The 18,799-nt window shown below is 39.8% G+C and overlaps 1 long non-coding RNA gene across 1 annotated transcript; it reads left to right on the plus strand.

Annotated features, from left to right (window-relative positions):
* The first annotated feature begins 1,025 nt into the window (after positions 1 to 1,025).
* On the plus strand, positions 1,026 to 16,624 carry LOC141278744 (uncharacterized). Its single transcript, XR_012331869.1, has 3 exons — positions 1,026 to 4,260; positions 9,819 to 11,381; positions 11,505 to 16,624. It is a non-coding gene; the product is annotated as an uncharacterized lncRNA (long non-coding RNA).
* Positions 16,625 to 18,799: the final 2,175 nt, after the last annotated feature.

Genomic DNA, 18,799 nt, shown 5'->3' on the forward strand with positions numbered 1-18,799 from the left:
TTCCGCAGCAAGAGAAGCCCCTGCAGTGAGAAGCCCGGGCAGTGCATAGAAGAGTAGCCCCTGTTCGCCGCAACTAGAGAAAACCCTCGTGCAGCAACAAAGACCCAACACAGCAAAATAAATAAATATAATTTTTTTAAAAAGTCAGGATAATGGTTACCCTTGGGAAGAAGGATGGAATTAATAAAAAAAACTTATGTGGAATGTGATCGATTATTCATGTTAAATGACTCAAGTGATTGCCTGTGAATGCTCAGAGGATCATAATTGTTTGCTTATATTTGAATAATTGCTCTCTGTATGTACTCAGTTTTCTCATATATAAAATGGGGATAATAATGGTACCTACCTTATAAAGTTCTTGTGAAAATTAGAAGAGTTAAAATATGTAAGATGCTTGATACATTGCCTAGTCCATGATGTTAAAAACTATCAAAATGTTAGCTATTGTTGTTACTACAGGTATGTGATAATAGAAAAGAGACAGTGCTGGGCTTCCCTGGTGGCACAGTGGTTAAGAGTCCTCCTGCCAAAGCAGGGGACACAGGTTCGAGCCCTGGTCCGGGAAGATCCCACATGCCGTGGAGCAACTAAGCCCGTGCACCACAACTACTGAGCCTGAGCTCTAGAGCCCGTGAGCCACAACTACTGAGCCGACATGCCACAACTACTGAAGCCTGCGTGCCTGGAGCCCGTGCTACGCAACAAGAGAAGCCACGACAATAAGAAGCCCGCGCACCGCAACGAAGAGTGGCCCCCACTCACCGCAACTAGAGAAAGCCCGCACACAGCAACAAAGACCCAACACAGCCAAAAATTAATTAATTAATTAATTTAAAAAGAGAGTGTTTTAAGAAATTTACTAAATAATTGGATATGATATATATTAATGTGTTGCTAGTATTTTTTCTTTTGGCCACACTGTGTGGCATGCAGGATCTTACTTCCCCCACTAGGGATCTAACCTGTGTCCCCTGCAGTGGAAGCAGGAGTCATGACCTCTGGACCGCCAGGTAATTCCCGCTAGTATTTTCTTGAAATTAGAGTGTCCTGTCTTCTGAATTTGAACATCTCAAAGTAGTGATGGACATATCTGTCCATCATAAAGTACACAGGCATGAAGATAGCTACTAACTGTACTTGCTCCCCATTGCTCTTGATTCTGTGATAGCCAAACCTGGCTTCCCACCAATATTTGCCTATTAGAGAAGGGATATGTAGATCAGTGAAGATCAGAGTCTAATTAATTTAATAGTAACATTATTCATTGAAAAATAATAACTTATATTTGTTTTTTGTTTTTTCTATTTTTTAGCCTGAGGCGCAGCATGCGGGATCTTAGTTCCCCACCAAGGATGGAACCCATGCCCCCTGCAGTGGAAGCATGGTGTCTTAGCCACTGGACCGCCAGGGAAGTCCCTATATTTGGTATTTAATACATCAACTTCTCCAAGTGCATCAAAGCAGATCTCTTTTATTATTTCTTTTCATTTTGAAATATAAACAGAAATAGAAAGAATGATATAGGGAACTCTCATTTACCCATCATCCAACTTTAACAATTAACCACATTTTGCCACTTTTGTTTCATTTATGTATACCCCTGTATTAGTTTTCTATTGCAGTCATAACAAATTACCAAAAATTTAGTGGCTTTAAACAACAAAAATTTATTATCTTGTGGTTCGTAGGTTAGAAGTCCAACTGGGGACTCACCAGGATAAAATCAAGGTGTTGTCAGAGCTTCGTTCCTTTATGTAGGTGCTAGTTTTTTCTAGCTTCTAGAGGCTGCCTACACATTCCTTGGCTCAGGGGTCCCTTTCTCCATCTTCAAAACCAGCAGTTATTGGTTGAGTCCTTCTCACATCACATCTCTCCAACCTCCTCTGTAATGTAGTCAAATCTCCCTTTGCGCCTCTGTTCTGCCTCCCTCTTCTACTTTTAAGGATTCATAAGATTAGATTGGGGCTTCCCTAGTGGCGCAGTAGTTCAGAATCCACCTACCAATGCAGGGGACACGGGTTCGAGCCCTGGTCCAGGAGGATCCACATGCCGCGGAGCAACTAAGCCCGTGCACCACAACTACTGAACCTGCACTCTAGCGCCCACGAGCCACAACTGCTGAGCCCGCATGCCTAGAGCCCGTGCTCCTCAACAAGAGAAGCCACCGCAATGAGAAGCCCACGCACCACAATGAAGAGTAGCCCCCGCTCAAACAAAGACCCAATGCAGCCAAAAATAAATTAATTAATTAATTAAATTTATTAAAAAAAAAAAAGATTACATTGGGCCCATCTGTATAATCCAGGATAATCTCCCCATCTCAAGATCCTTAATGTAATCACATCTGCAAAAGCCCTTTTGCCAGATAAGGTAACCTGTTCACAGGTTCCAAGGATTAGAACATCTGTACAGGATCATTATTCTGCCTGCTACAACTTACACACACACACACACACACACACACACACACACAGTCGTTTTCTCCTGCAGTATTTTAAAATAAATCTGAGACAATTTTGCCTATAGACACTTCAGTATGTATCTCTATGTCTTTTCTGCTTCATCTTCAGTCCAGTTTCTGACTCCACACTCAATCATATCATTAAAATCACCAATGACCTACATGTTAATAAGTCCACTGACTAATTTTCAGCCTTCATCTTTCATTTATTAGAATTAAATACTCAATGATAGCTAATAATTAACACACATATACTTAACACTATTCTAAGTGCTTTGCATGTGTTAATCCTCAAAACAACCATATAAAATAGAAATGATTATTGCCTCCATTTTCAGACAAGGAAACCAAGTGGATAAATGGCTTGCCCAGGATCATACAGTTAAGAAAGTGCCAAGGCAAAGATTTGAGCCCAAGCCATCTGGCCCCAATTTTCTCCATAATTCATACGCTTAACAATATACTACACTATATTGCCTTTCTTTTTCCTTAAGCTTGTTCAGAAATATTAAAAAAAATATCTTGCGGTGATTTATTTTGTTTCTTAAATCCAATTACTCTATCATGTGGTAAAACCAAATGGTACAATATTGTTTATAGTGTTTATAATGGGAAAAAATATTCTACCTCACTGAGTCCTAGTCCCCAAAGTCACCATCTCTCAAATTTTGACTTGCCGCTGTAAAACATGAGGATTGAGCACACTTACATTAGCCCATCCTCCCTTTCCTCCCTATTTTTGATATTTATCGTTTATCTGTTTACTTTAAGGAACATATTTGAATGTTTACTTACTACTCCATCAATTTTATTTTTTTAATTTTTTAAATAAATTTATTATTTTTTTAAATTTATTTTATTTTTGGCTGTGTTGGGTCTTCGTTGCTGCAGGCCGGCTTCCCTCTAGTTGCGGCAAGCAGGGGCTACTCTTCGTTGCAGTGTGCGGGCTTCTCATTCCAGTGGCTTCTCTTGTTGCAGAGCACAGGCTGTAGACGTGCGGCCTTCAGTAGTTGTGGCTCGCGGGCTCTAGAGCGCAGGCTCAGTAGTTGTGGCGCACGGGCTTAGTTGCTCCACGGCATGTGGGATTTTCCCGGACCAGGGCTCGAACTTGTGTCCCCTGCATTGGCAGGTGGATTCTTAACCACTGCGCCACCAGGGAAGCCCTTTCAAAAAGTTTAAAAAAAACTTTTCATTAGTGGTTGAGAGTCCGCCTGCCGATGCTGGGGACACAAGTTCGAGCCCTGGTCCGGGAAGATCCCACGTGCCGCGGAGTGGCTGCGCCCGTGGGCCGTGGCCACTGGGCCTGCGCGTCCGGAGCCTGGGCTCCGCAGCGGGAGAGGCCACAGCGGTGAGAGGCCCACGTACCGCAAAAAAAAAAAAAACCAAAAAAAACACTTTTCATTATATTTATTTACTTGGCCATGCCTCACGGCTTATGGGATCTTTGATCCCCGACCAGGGATTGAACCTGGGACTTCCTCAGTGAAAATACGGAGTCTTAACCACTGGGCTGCCAGGAAATTCCCTCCATCAATTTTAGACAGAATCTCTTAGATCCTCACTCTGTAAAATGAGAATATATCACCCTACCCCATGTTCTTTCAATTTTTGTTTGTTTTTATTTTTAACATTTTAACCTTCTTTATTGTGAAATATAGCATACACAGAAAAGTGCCTCCCCAAAATCAAAACCAACAAATATACAAATGAATGGATAAAGTGAACAGCTAACCAGGTCAAGAATTAGAACCTGCGTGTATCCTTTCCCATTCACAGCACTTTCTCCCCCTTAAGAGGTAATCATTTCCTTGTTTTTCTTTGTGGCCTATCACTGAAGTATGTATCCCATAGGTTTGCCTATTTTTTTTAATTAATTAATTTATTTATTTATTTTTGGCTGCGTTGGGTCTTCGTTGCTGAGCGGGGCTTTCTCTCGTTGCGGCGAGCAGGGGCTACTCTTTGTTGCGGTGCGTGGGCTTCTCATTGTGGTGGCTTCTCTTTGTTTCAGAGCACGGGCTCTAGGCGCACGGGCTTCAGTATTTGCGGCATGCGGTCCCAATAGTTGTGGCTTGTGGGCTCTAGAGCGCAAGCTCAGTAGTTGTGGCTCACGGGCTTCAGTATTTGCGGCATGCGGTCCCAATAGTTGTGGCTTGTGGGCTCTACAGCGCAAGCTCAGTAGTTGTAGCGCCCGGGCTTAGTTGCTCCGCAGCATGTGGGATCTTCCTGGACTAGGGATCGAACCTGTGTCCCCTGCATTGGCAGGCGGATTCTTAACCACTGTGCCACCAGGGAAGTCCCTGTGTCATCTTTCATTCAATATTGTTTTTAAGATTCATACAAGTTGTTTAAAGCAGCTGTAAGTCATTCATTTTGTTATAGTTTGTATATTCCATTGTATGACTCTACCACAGTTTTTTATTTATTCTATTGTTCATGGACATTTGGATTGTTTTCAGTTTGGGGCTATTATTATAAATATTGCTATGGTAAAATTTTTCTTTTCTGGTGTGCATGTGCCAATTTCTCTAGGGTATAATTTTAAGAATAGAATTTCTGAGTCATAGGGTATGCATATCTCATCTGTTGTGGATATTGCCAAACCATTTTCCATACTCTGGTATCAATTTATACTCCCACTGTCACTGTTTGAGAATTTGCCACATCCTGTACAACATTTCTTCCTTTCATTTACATTGTCAAGCTTAATTGTTTATATTCTATTGTGTAGCCATAATGCACTTCTTTATGCTTTATTCATAGATTGGTTCTAAAATTTAAGAATCCATAAACAGATTTATATTTTCTTATGAGTATGTAGAGATTCCTCACTGCAGAACAATGTAGTGTGCCAAGATTGCATTTCCTTCTCTGTGTTGTCAATGTCAGGATCCCCTAGAAACAAGATCAAATGGATTCATATCTTATATTCCATCAGTATAAGATAATCAACAAATTTTTACTACATTTCATTTTTTTAAAATAAATTTATTTATTTATTTAATTTATTTATTTGGCTGCGCTGGGTCTTCGTTGCTATGTGTGGGCTTCCTCTAGTTGCGGCGAGCAAGGGCTACTCTTCCTTGCGGTGCGTGGGCTTCTCATTGCAGTGGCTTCTCTTGTAGCGGAGCACGGGCTCTAGGCATGCAGGCTCTGTAGTTGTGGAGCACAGGCTTAGTTGCTCCACGGCATGTGGAATCTTCCCAGACCAGGGCTCAAAACCATTTCCCCTGCAATGGCAGGCGGATTCTTAACCACTGCACCACCAGGGAAGCCCTTTACTACATCTTAGTTAAAGTCATATATATATGGTTATTGATTTTTCTGGTACAGTTTTTGTTTTTCCATGAGTTCCTGATTGTTCCTCTTTTCCCTACTTCCACGATACCACTTTCTCACTGTTTTCCTTCTGTCTTTCTAGCTTCCTCTCAGTCTACTGTTTTAATCTTTCTTTGCCTAAACGTTAATTGTTGGTATAGGTGTCCAAGGCTATGTCCTAGGATAGCAGATCTTCAAAATGTGCTCCCCAAAACCCTAGGCCTTGGGCACACTTTCAGGGAGTCTATGAGGTCAAAACTATTTTCATAACAATATTAAGACATTATTTGCCTTTTTCCCTGTGTTGACACTTGCACTGATGGCACAAAAGCAATGGTAGGTAAATCTATGCCTACTTAGCATATGAATCGAGGCAGTGGCACCAAACTGTACTAGCCGTCATTGTGTTCTTCACTGTCACACATTCACAGTTTGTTTGTTTTTTTAATTGTAAGCTTCCCCTTAGAATGTCCTTGATGGAGCAGTAAAAATTATTAATTTGATTAAAACTTAACTGTGCATGTGTTTTTAATATTCCATGTGATGAAATACGAAGTATATAAAAATCATTTCTGCTGTATATCAAAGTATGGTGATTGTCTTGAGGATAAGTGCTGAGATTGGTTGAGTTTTAAGTGGACTAGCTATGTTTCTCATGGAATTCATTTCTACTGGAAAGAACACCTGACAACAAACTAGGTTTGTTCATATTTAGGTAATTTGGCAGACATTTTCTCAAAAATCAAGTGAGCCTTTCATGTCAATGGAAACAACTGACGATATTTGTTGCCAGTGATAAAATTCAGGCTATCAGGAGAAAATTAGAAGTTTGAAAAACTTGTAACTACCACCATGAGTTCAATAGCTTCCCAATGCTTAAAGATTATTTCTGATGAGATCAGTAGTGATTTTAATGTAATTTTTTTTGCCATTATAAACACTTTATTTTTTAATGCTTAATTTTGAAATAATTTCAGACTTACAAAATGTTGCAAGAATAGTACAACGAATTTTCGTATCCTCTTCACCCAGATTTCTCAAATGTTAACATTTCACATAGCCACAGTAAAATTATAGAAGACAGAACATTGACATTGATGCCATACTGTTGTGTAATCTAGAGACCGTATTCACATTAATGAATGTAATTTTTTAAATGTTGTGTAATCAAGTGTGTCAACGTTTGGAAGGTCTGCATAACTCAGTGAGCCAATATTTTTCAAATGACTAAAAATGTTACAAAATCATACATTGGTAAGACAAAACGTAAGACCATTGGCTTTCTTTTTCTGACTTAAAATGTTGTTATTATTATTACATGTTCCTTAAATAAGAACAACATATTTATTACTCCAAAACTTCTTGTTTCCAAGGCAATCATAAGCATTAGTGAAAATATATTACTTAGAAAATTGGGACTTCCCTGGTGGTCCAGTGGTTAAGAATCTGCCCTCCAATGCAGGGGACGCAGGTTCGCTCCCCAGTTGGCGAGCTAATATCACACATGCCGAGGGGCAGCTAAGCTCCAGTGCTGCAACTACAGAGCCCACACACTCTGCAGCCCACGCACAACTAGAGAGCCCACAAACTGCAACTACAGAGCCTGCACGCTCTGGAGCCCAGTGCCGCAAGAAAAGATCCCACATGCCACTAAGACCTGACGCAACCAAAAACAGATAAATAAATAAATATTTTTTAAAAAGAGACCCCACCTTCCATTAAAAAAAAGAAAATGATTCAGGGTTATATGGATTTTCTGGATCAGGACTTGGCAAACTATAGCGCATCAGTCAAATCCTGTCCACCACTTACTTTATACAGGTGCAAGCTAAGAATATTTTTTAAATTTAATTTAATTTTTATTTTATATTGGAGTATAGTTGTTTAACAATGTGATGTTAGTTTCAGGTGAACACCAAAGCTATTCAGTTATATTTATACATATATATATAGCTCCATTCTTTTTCAGATTCTTTTCCCATATAGGTTATTACAGAATATTCAGTGGTTTTTACACTTTTTAGCTTTTTTATTTATTTTTGGGTATTTTATAAACATAAAAATTTCACATATTTAAGGTGTACAAGATGACGGTTTGCTATACATAGCAAAATGACACTGTAGTCAAGCTAATTAACATATCTTTTCTTCACATAGTTACCATATATTTTTTGTGATGACAGCACTTGAAATCTACCCTCTTAGTGAATTTGCAGTATTTGATACAGTGTTATTAACTATTGTCATCATGCTGTATATTAGATCCCTAGACTTATAAACCTAACTTTTTTTTTTTTTTTTTTTTTTGCGGTACGGAAGCCTCTCACTGTTGTGGCCTCTCCCGTTGCGGAGCACAGGCTCCGGACACGCAGGCTCAGCGGCCATGGCTCACGGGCCCAGCCGCTCTGCGGCATGTGGGATCTTCCCGGACCGGGGCACGAACCCGTGTCCCCTGCATCGGCAGGCGGACTCTCAACCACTGTGCCACCAGGGAAGCCCCAAGCCTAACTTTTAAAACACTTTTCAACATTCACTTTTTCTTTTTTTAATATTTATTTATTTATTTGGCTGCATCAAGTCTTAGTTGCGGCATGCAGGATCTTTTTTAGTTGCAGCACGAATATGATAATGGCTGAAGTCAATAGCTATTAGCTTAAAATTTGACCTCCATCAACTTGATAATAGCATATTGCACAAAAATTTAGAAGTCTAGAATATATTTGATACAAGCTTTAAAAATGGTGGACCCTAGACATCTTTTCAGGTTTCCCCTCCAAGAAAACCAAAGCCATAAAGCCAATTGTATAATTGAGCAGCTTTTCAGAATAAAAGTACAATTCCCTCTGGCCTATACATCTTTTCTAACCAGATCTTCCAGCCCAAAGGCCTGAATCTTAGTTAATTTTCCTCTTAACTTGGTTATTACATCTTTTAATGGTTAAAAGGAAAAGGAACAAGAATATTTTGTGATACATGAAAACTATATGAAATTTAAATTCCAGTTCCATAAATAAATTTTATTGGAACACAGCATACTCTTTCATTTATGTATTTTCTGTGGCCATTTTCGCACTACAATGGCAGAATTGAGTAGTTGTGACAGAGACCATATGTGGTGTTGTCATCACTTTGTACAGATAAAAGCCAGATAGATAATAAGAGAGAAGAATCTAATAAAATGCTATAACTGCCTTGCAAAGGATGGTAAATATGTTGAATTAAAAGCATTTGCTTTAAATTGATATTAGTTATTTGGCAGTACCTATCTACATGAAAAGTCGTTTTTGAAGTTGAAATATGTAAAATTTCATTACAGATCAGCATTTATAGGTGAATATTTGGAACAGATTTTGATGATAGATCTGGAGTGTTTTCTGATACCAGCCACCAATTCTCCAGTTTTCTGATTCTCCTACACCACCTGGGTGTCCAACAATTCAATTCAATTCTTCTTTTTCTTTTTTTTAACATGTATTTATTTACTTATTTGGTTGCGCCGGGTCTTAGTTGTGGCATGTGGGATCTAGTTTCCTGACCAGGGATCAAACCCAGGACCCCTGCATTGGGAGCGCCGAGTCTTAACCACTGGACCATCAGGGAAGTCCCTCAATTCAATTCTGACACTAACTACCTCACAAGTTAAAATACCCAGTCCCACAAGTCTGCCCTCATTTTTTTTTTTTTTTTTTGGTAGGGGGCATGGCTGTGCTGGTCCCTCGTTGCTGCGTGCAGGCTTCTCCAGTTGTGGTGCACGGACTTAGTTGCCCTGTGGCATGTGGGATCTTAGTTCCCCAACCAGGGATCAAACCCATGTCCCCTGCATTGGAAGTTGGATTCTTAACCACTGGACCACCAGGGAAGTCCCTGCCCTCACATTAGACAGCAGCAACAAACATGATACTCAGGCCACCCACACTTTTGCCCAGCCAATTACAAATCAGAGGTTCCCACAAGCCCCTCTTTAGGTTTGATAATTTGAACGAATGGCTCATAGAACTCAGGGAAGCACATTATTAACATTTACTACTTGGTTTTAAAGCATACAACTCAGGAACAGCCAGATGAAGATGCACAGGGCAAGGTAAGGGGGAGGAGGAACTCAGAGCTTCCAGGCTCTCTCCCAGCATGTCACCCCCCCTTCCCAGCACCTTGATGTGTTCACCAACCCAGAAGCTCTCCGAATCCCACTGCTTATGGATTTTTCTGGAAGTTTCATCACTTAAGCATGATTGATTAAATCATTGGCCATTGGTGATTAATTCAACCTCCAGCCCCTCTCCCCCATTATACTGACTATACAATAAAAGCCAAAACAATGTAGATGCTGCCAAGGTAACCTGCAGGACCACCATGTATACCAGCCACAGGGGGGTCCGTGATGACTCTGCAGAGCTGTTCTTGACCTGTTCACCTATTTCAGAGAGAGAAAGGCAGATGTAGGGTGTACGTATATGTGCATGAGTACGTGTAAAAACAACCATTTATGTCAACTAACATGGGATAACAGAGAGAGGCTCTTTGGATGTTTTGACCCTAGAGGTCAGAAAAGGATTCAAGCCGGGGAGCAAGGGGCCAGGCCTAACAGAAAAGGCAGCTGCAGCAAAGCTTCCCCCCTTTTCCTGAAGGATCTCTCAGGGTAACAAGCAAGAGTATGACCAGGCCACCAGTGTGGCCCCAGGTCATCTGTGGAAAGGAAAAATGTGCACCCAAGCAGGGGCCACACTGCCACCTGGAGCCTTGTTTGTCCCTGCTGGCTTTGCCACTGAACCGACTCTGTCACAGGAGCTGGAAATGCGTGAGCTTTCTAGCCAGGAGCCTGGAGGTCCATCCCAGACCAACAGCACTCCTGCAGCCAGAGCTCAGCCTTCACAGGAAGAGTCTCAGTTGCTGCATTAGAAGCCTGCCTCTGAGATGATTTCTTTCCTATCTTCCATTGTAGACCAGTGACAAAACCGAGTTGCGTGGGATATAGATTACAGGGGACATGAACTTCAGTGGCCCCGCTTACCCAGAGGAATTGGAACTGTGGCGTGGCTGGCGAAGGGCGTCACTGGCACACAGAGACCTGAGCCTCGGGGCGGGGGGGGCATGACCTGCGCCACTGGGGAACCAGTAGCAGCTTTCTCCCAGGAGGGCTAGTTCACCTGGGGGGCTGCCTAGGCCGGGGGCCAGCACACCGGTGGCGTTGGTCCCCTGGTCATCAATGTATCCTCTGTCCATGTGCTTCAGGGCCTTCTCACCTCGAAATGAATTCTCAAACTCTACTATGTTTGGCCTTCAAATAGATCAGGGTGCTTCCCTTCTACAGGTGTGTCAATCATCTTAATTTTCCCACAGGTGGAGAGTATCTCCATGCCATGATCCTTGGTCACAGTTTTGGTGAGCTTTCCCATGCTTGGCACCCTTTGGGGTGGGGACAGGGGGAACGCCTCCTCCCTTTCTTTCCTCTTCCATCTCTCTTGGGTGGTTTGACTGGGAGGAGGAGCACCGCCTCTTGTCATATCTGTGTGGAGAAGGACTTGACCAGCAGAGGAGCTGCTGGAGCCGGAGGTGCCTGACGTGCTGGAACTTACCGAGCGCCCGAGCCGGGGCTGCTGCCGAGGTGAGCGTAGAGCTGCACGAAGACCAGCGCTGCTGCTATCCTTGGAAGCGCGGTGCCTATTCTGAATTTTACCCCTGTCACGGTGCTTCTCACTTTACTCCCTGGGGACTACTTTATCTTTAGAGTGATCCTTGGACGTCTCACTTCTAACTGGAACCTGCAAAAGTATCCCTAGCAGATTGCAGTTTACCCCGAAGAACAGGATCTTCCACCAAGGCGACCGCCTCCTGCTTTCCTCAGCTGCTGAATCTAAATAATATACAGTCATCCTTGAACAACAGGGGTTTGAACTGCTTGAGTCCAACTACACCCGGATTTTTTTTTTTTAAAGAAGATGTTGGGGGTAGGAGTTTATTAATTAATTTATTTATTCTTAGCTGTGTTGAGTCTTCGTTTCTGTGTGAGGGCTTTCTCCAGTTGCGGCAAGCGGGGGCCACTCTTCATCGCTGTGCGCGGGCCTCTCACTATCGCGGCCTCTCTTGTTGCGGAGCACAGGATCCAGACGCACTGGCTCAGTAGTTGTGGCTCACGGGCCTAGTTGCTCCACGGCATGTGGGACCTTCCCAGACCAGGGCTCGAACCCGTGTCCCCTGCATTAGCAGGCAGATTCTCAACCACTGCGCCACCAGGGAAGCCCCACCCGGATTTTTTAAAATAATAAATACTACAGCAGTACAGGATCAAGCAGGGTTGGTTGAATATGGGGATGCAGAACAGACGATATGGAGGAACCAAGTATACGCAGTGCCGGGCTGACTATAAATTACAGGAGGAATTCTACTGCGCAGAGGGTCAGCGTTCCTAACCTAACCCCTGATTTTCAAGGGTCAACTGTAGTTTAAAACTATAACCTGGTATAGTGGAAAGAGCACTGCCCTTGGAATCATTCTGCAAACTTTAATGGACCATCTGGTAGTCCTTGAACTATGCATGCATAAAAATGAATCAGACCTGCTTCTTTCACAGACTGGGTTTGGAAAGGGTGGGGCACAGATAGTTGACTATTTAAGTATAATGAGGGACTTCCCTGGTGGTCCAGTGGTTAAGACTTCGCCTTCCAATGCAGGGGGTGCGGGTTCGATCCCTGGTCGGGGAGCTAAGATCCCACATGCCTTGGGGCCAGGAAACCAACACATAAAACAGAAGCAATATTGTAATAAATTAAATAAAGACTTAAAAAAATGGTCCACATAAAAAATAAATAAATATAATGAGATGAGGGCTACGATAAAAGTTACAGAAATAAAAGATTAGAGTCCTTAGCCCAGGCTAAGGGGACTCTCTCTGGAAGACTGAGACAGAAGGAGAGGAAGGGGAAGAGTTCTGGCTCTACCATTCAACAGTGAGAATCTTATCAAGTATCTGAACTTCTTTCACTGTTTTTTCTTTTATAAAAGGGCCATAGTAATTCCAGCCATTACTGCCAACCCGTTTGTTATGATAAAGCAAGATAAGAGGTGAAAATATTTTTTTAATTGCAAAACATTAATAAACATGTTAATATGAGCATCCATTAAAAAACTTTTTAATGCAAAACAATCTGAAATTTATAGAAGAGTTGCAAAGACAGTAGCAAGATTTCCCATATGACCTTCACTGAGCTACCCCTAAAATCTTACATAACTGTGGTAAATTTGTCAAAACTAAGAAATTAACATTGGTGCAACACTATTAACTAAACTACAGACTTTGTTCAGATTGCACCACTTTTTCTACTAATATCCTCTTTCTGTTCCAGGATACAGAACAATGGTTTTTAATGAATCAAAGAATGAGAAGTTAATATGGTTTGAGATACCACACTGCAACGTTTAAGAAACTATCACTTGTAGTATTTGGGTGTTGTATCAAGGAAGAATATCCTCAATTTTCTGAAAAGGAAAACACTTTTCCTCTTTCCAGCCAGATTTTCTTCGTATACTTTAATCTTTCAGAACAGATTAAATGCGGGGAAGCAGATATGGCAGTCCAGCTGTCTTCCATGAAGTTAGATATTTAAAAGTTTTACAAAACTGAAGTAATGCTACACTACTCACTAAAAAAATTGGGGGGGTGTATTGGAAAACAAAGTTATTTTTATTAAAAACGTAATAAACGTTAGCATTTGTGGGTTGAATTGTGTCTGCCAAAAGATACACTCAAGTCTTAACCACCAGTACCAGTGAATGTGATCTTTGGAAATAGGTCTTTGCAGATGTAATCAAGTTAAAATTAGGCCATACTGGATTAGAGTGGGCCCTAATCCAGTGACTGGTGTCCTTATAAGAAGAGAGTAATTTGATCACAGGAATGAGAATGCCGTGTGAGGAAGGAGGCAGAGATTGGAATCATGCATCTATAAGCCAAAGCATGACAAAGATTGCCTTCAACCACCAGGAGCTAGGAGAGGGGCATGGAACACATCTTTCACTGGAACACCTTCAGAAGGAGCATGGTCCTGTGGACACCTTGATTTTGGCCTTCTAACCTCCAGAACTGCAAGAGAATTTCTGTTGTTTAAGGCCACTCAGTCTGTGTTACTTTTTCACAGCAACCTTAGAAATCTAATACAACATGTAATGAGTTTATTATTGTTATTTTAACATTAATCAATATTTTAAAAGATTTCTTGGTCTTCCCTGGTGGTGCCGTGGTTAGGAATCTGCTTGCCAATGCAGGGGACACAAGATCGAGCCCTGATCCAGGACGATCCCACATGCCACGGAGCAACTAAGCCCGTGCGCCACAACTACTGAGCCTGCACTCTAGAGCCCGCGAGCCACAACTACTGAAGCCCGCGCACCTAGAGCCCGTGCTCTGCAACAAGAGAAACCACTGCAATGAGAAGCCCGCACGCCACAATGAAGAGTAGCCCCCGCTCGCCGCAACTAGAGAAAAGCCTGAGCACAGAAACGAAGACCCAATGCAGCCAAAAATAAAATAAATAATATAAATAAAATAAATAAATTTATAATATATGTATATTTCTTAGTTTTAATTTGTAATGTAGTAATATTGATAAATGTAATCTACATAAACAAAAGCTCCTTAGGGTCTCCAAGTTTTAAGAGTATAAATGATTCCTGAGGCCAAGAAGTTTGAGAACCGTTGTTCTCTTTCTTCCCTAGGCTCCTCAAAATCTTCACTGTACCTATAATATCAGTTACCCTATAAGCACCAGTGATTGCAAGTTTTTTTTCTTTTACCCAAACGTCTTCTCTGAGCCTTAGATTCATATATGCTACTGTCTCTTTTTAGACATCAAAAATCTGTACATGCCAGACTAGACTCTAGATGCATTCCCTCACACTGGTCTTCTTCCAGGGTTGTCTATTTCTTTGAAAAGGCACCACTCGCTTGTCTTCTATTCCAACTCATCACCAATCCATCACCTGAAATCCATCTCTGGAATCCATCCAACTCTCTCTGTATCCACTGCCATCATAATTTTAGCTATCATCATCCCTCACCTGGACCACTCTGATAGCCTGCCAGTTGATCTCTTTGCATAGACTGCTGGCCCCCTACAACTAGTTCTTTTCACTGCAGCCAGAGTGAATGAGCTGTTTAAAATGCATTAAATCATATTCAATCTCCCACAACTCCACATCTCCCCACACCATCCCCACCTGCGCCACCTGAAAAAAACCCTTAATGCCTTCCTGTAGTTTTGCATAAACACCAAAATCCTTAACCTAACCTTCAGGACAATGCATGCCCTAGTCATAACACTTATAAAATATTTTCAGGAGCAAATTCCACTAAACAAAATTGACTCTTTGATCAATTTTTCTATAGAGCAGTTAAGCTAGTTTCATTTTTATGCTAATTTTTAACTAAAATAATGTGAGGCCAATTCTTGTCCCTCTTAATTTTATATTGTGAATGTTCTTTGAAGACTTTTTTTTTCCTTTCTTTCTCTTTCATTTTCTTTCTGGCTGTGCCAAGTGCTTGCGGGATCTCAGTTTCCCAACCAGGGATTGAACCCAGGCCATGCCAGTGAAAGCCTGAAATCCTAACCACTAGGCTGCCAGGGAACTCTCTGAAGACCTTTGTTTTGACTGAGTTTCCTAGGTCAAATTTGCAGTTCTAAATTTTGTCAAGAAATTTTGATACATTCATAAACTTTTTTCACTTTAGCTGTGTTTGACTTTAGAGTGATTAGTTATTTCTGTATAATCTGATATTTCCTTGGTTAATTTGCACTAAAAGTATTATCAAGAAAATATGATTCTTCATCTATATTTGACCTGTATGACTGTACCTATCCTTAGTTTTGTTTTCTGTTGTTTATTTCTATAAGTAATTTATTTACAGATGATTAGTATTTATTCTTTAACTAATGAGCTGTCCCCTTTATGTAGCTCAGGATTGTCCTATTATCAAACTCCTTTACCACTCTCAAAATTCTTTCAATTCCTTGAGGGTATAAGAACATTCTCAGCGTCATAACATTTTGCTTTGTAAATATATATTCTTTTCTAAGATTTTTCTTAATATTATATAATACTATAAAACCATATCTGCAACTTGCTTATTTTTTTAATCTTAAATTATAGATTGGTTTGTCATGGCTTTAAGGAAGCTTTTTAAAATGGGTACATCAGTTTATTTCTCTATTTAATGCATTTTCTAATACATCTGAGTTTCACCTGCTATAAGAAGGTAGGTGACTGAAAACAGGGCAGATCAACTATATTGTGAAAAAGGGCTCCGCCACTTTTTTATAGGAAGAATGTTTATCAGAATTCCAGACTATGTGCTGAAATAATAAACACTTTAAGATGTGCTGTACCTGCAACATTTGAAGCATTTTTTCCAATTTGGCACAAGATTTGCACCATAGAAATTCTTAGGTATTTCAGCCTAATTATTCCACTGCTAGAAATTTATAATAAGCCATTAATCTCAAAGAAAATTAAAAAAATGACTGTGTCTGTTTATGTTTGAAATCATACATGCAATGGTAAAATTTTTAAACAACAATGTCATTAATTGAAAAGTTTAAGTTTTCCCTTCTATTCACTCCTCAGAAATAGTCATAGTTCCCTGTAGATTATATCCTTCCAATTTTTTCTATGCATGTTTATATATCCTTTTTCTTTGCATACTGTATATTATTTCAATAACTCTTGGATATCTTTACATATCAGTGTAAAGATAAAACTACTAATAAAAAACTAAAGATTTCTAGACCCTACTAAGTGGTTTTGAATCTGAGTTCCTCCCTCATTTTTTGTGAGGTGAATTCATATGTATCCAGATGGAAGTACCAAAACACATTCCCAGTAAGAATAATTTGTTCTATTAGTGCCATTGCTCAACTTTATTATTGTTGACCTAATATAACATCTGTGATCAAGGGAGTATGTAGATCACGCTATGGTTCCTTTTTTTTCTTTTTTTTTTTTTTTTGGCTGCACCTGGTCTTAGTTGCAGCACTCAGTATCTTCATTGCAGCATGCAGACTTCTTAGTTGTGGCATGCATGTGGGATCTAGTTCCCCGACCAGGGATTGAACCTGAGCCCCCTGCATTGGGATCGTGGAGTCTTACCCACTGGACCACCAGGGAAGTCTCCATGCTATGGTTCTTCTGTAGCAGTCGGATCATTTAGAAATTGACAAACGTCATCCATTTACAATGCTTGGTGTCAGTGTATTTATCTCTTGTAAAAATAAAATACAGTGTGTGTGTGAAAAAAAAAAGGGCTAAAGATTTGATAAGCTATTTCTCCAAAGAAGGTACGCAAATGATCAATAAGCACATGAAAAGACGCTCAACATCATTACTCATCAGGGGAATGCAACTTAAAGCCACATCCACTAAATTGGCTAAAATCAAAAAGACAGACCAAACCAAGTATCATCAGAATGTAGGGCAAATGGTGGGAATGTAAAATGGTGCAGCCTCTTTGGAAAGCAGTTTGGCAGTTTCTTAACAAGCACTTCCCATATGACCCAGCCATTCTATACTTAGGTGTTTACTCAAAAGAAATGAAAACTTGTGTCCATGCAAAGACTTGTATGCAAATGTTCACAACAGCTTTATTAGTAATAGTCAAAAACTGGAAACAATCCAAATGTCCATCAATAGGTAAATGGATAAACAAACTATGGTATATCTGTACAATGTAATACTATTTAGCAATAAAAAGGAACGAACTACTAAAAAAAAAACAAAAAAAAATTGACAAATGGGTACTGTTCATAAGTCAATCAAAATTGTAAAAATTTTGTTCATTTAAAAATAGTAAATAAAAATACTTCTTTTGGTGACTCACAAAACCATTACAAAATTGTTTTTATAATGTAATTAACGTCAATCTATTATTTGCCTTGTAGTACCTGGAGTTTAATGAGAATGAATGATATTCATAGGAGTAAATATATAGGTCTCTAGACATTTTCCATTATCTCCTGTTTCTTGGTTATTTACTTACTGATATAATCTCTACCTCCTCACTTGAAATTTTCAGGTTCAATCTTTTCTCAAAAATCTTAGGAAATCTTGAGGGAAATTTTTCTTAGCTATTTTTGTTGAATAATAGTGTGAAAACTCATTTTTAAAAATTTCCTTTTGTTTCAAACAATTTAGATATAAAGTTTTAAGATTTCAACCGTTTGTCAGTTAAATCTAAGTAAGAAATATGGGAAGATCAGATAAAAGTCCTTAGTCATTTTGAGAAATAAATAGGAAGTGAAATCATACTCACTATATTTTAGAGTATCTCTTTAAGTATATATGATTAGATAATGTAGTTAATTTGAGAACTTTGTCCAAGTTAATTTTAAAACCTGGGTGACAGTATAAGGATTTACTATAACATATGACATTACTGTACTATAACTGGACACTTGGAAAAATATGTACTTCATAGAAGGCTATGTGTTATGTTGACATCTATGTCTTAAGAAGATAAACTGCCTAGAACATTTAATGCCTAATTTTAAAAATATAATTCCAAGATGGATAATTCAACAACAAAATAATCAAAATATTCCTGTTTTCTTGTTTAATAGTGTTCGAACAACATGCAGTTATCAATCAGACAAATTAAAGACAGTCAGTTATGGAAACTTTTGGTTTTACAATATGATCTGAAATTCTTTCTTATTCAAGGAATTGGTTTGCTCATTACCCCTTTCTTGAATCAACAACAGTCTCTTCTCTCCTGGATCATTTTCATCAACATATAGACAAACTTTAGTGTTCACTATCAAACAAACAAAATCTAATTTGAAATCATTTCCCCCTCCAGTCACTGCTGGTCTTTCTAGCATACCTTTCCAAAGAGAAGCTTATAGTTGCTATCTTCACATCCTAGCCCCTCCCCCATTCACTCTTCTTTTTTTTTAACACCTTTATTGGAGTATAATTGCTCTACAATGGTGTTTTAGTTTCTGCTTTATAACAAAGTGAATCAGTTATACATATACA

This window comes from Tursiops truncatus, chromosome 5, assembly GCF_011762595.2.
Source record: "Tursiops truncatus isolate mTurTru1 chromosome 5, mTurTru1.mat.Y, whole genome shotgun sequence".
NCBI lineage: Eukaryota > Metazoa > Chordata > Mammalia > Artiodactyla > Delphinidae > Tursiops > Tursiops truncatus.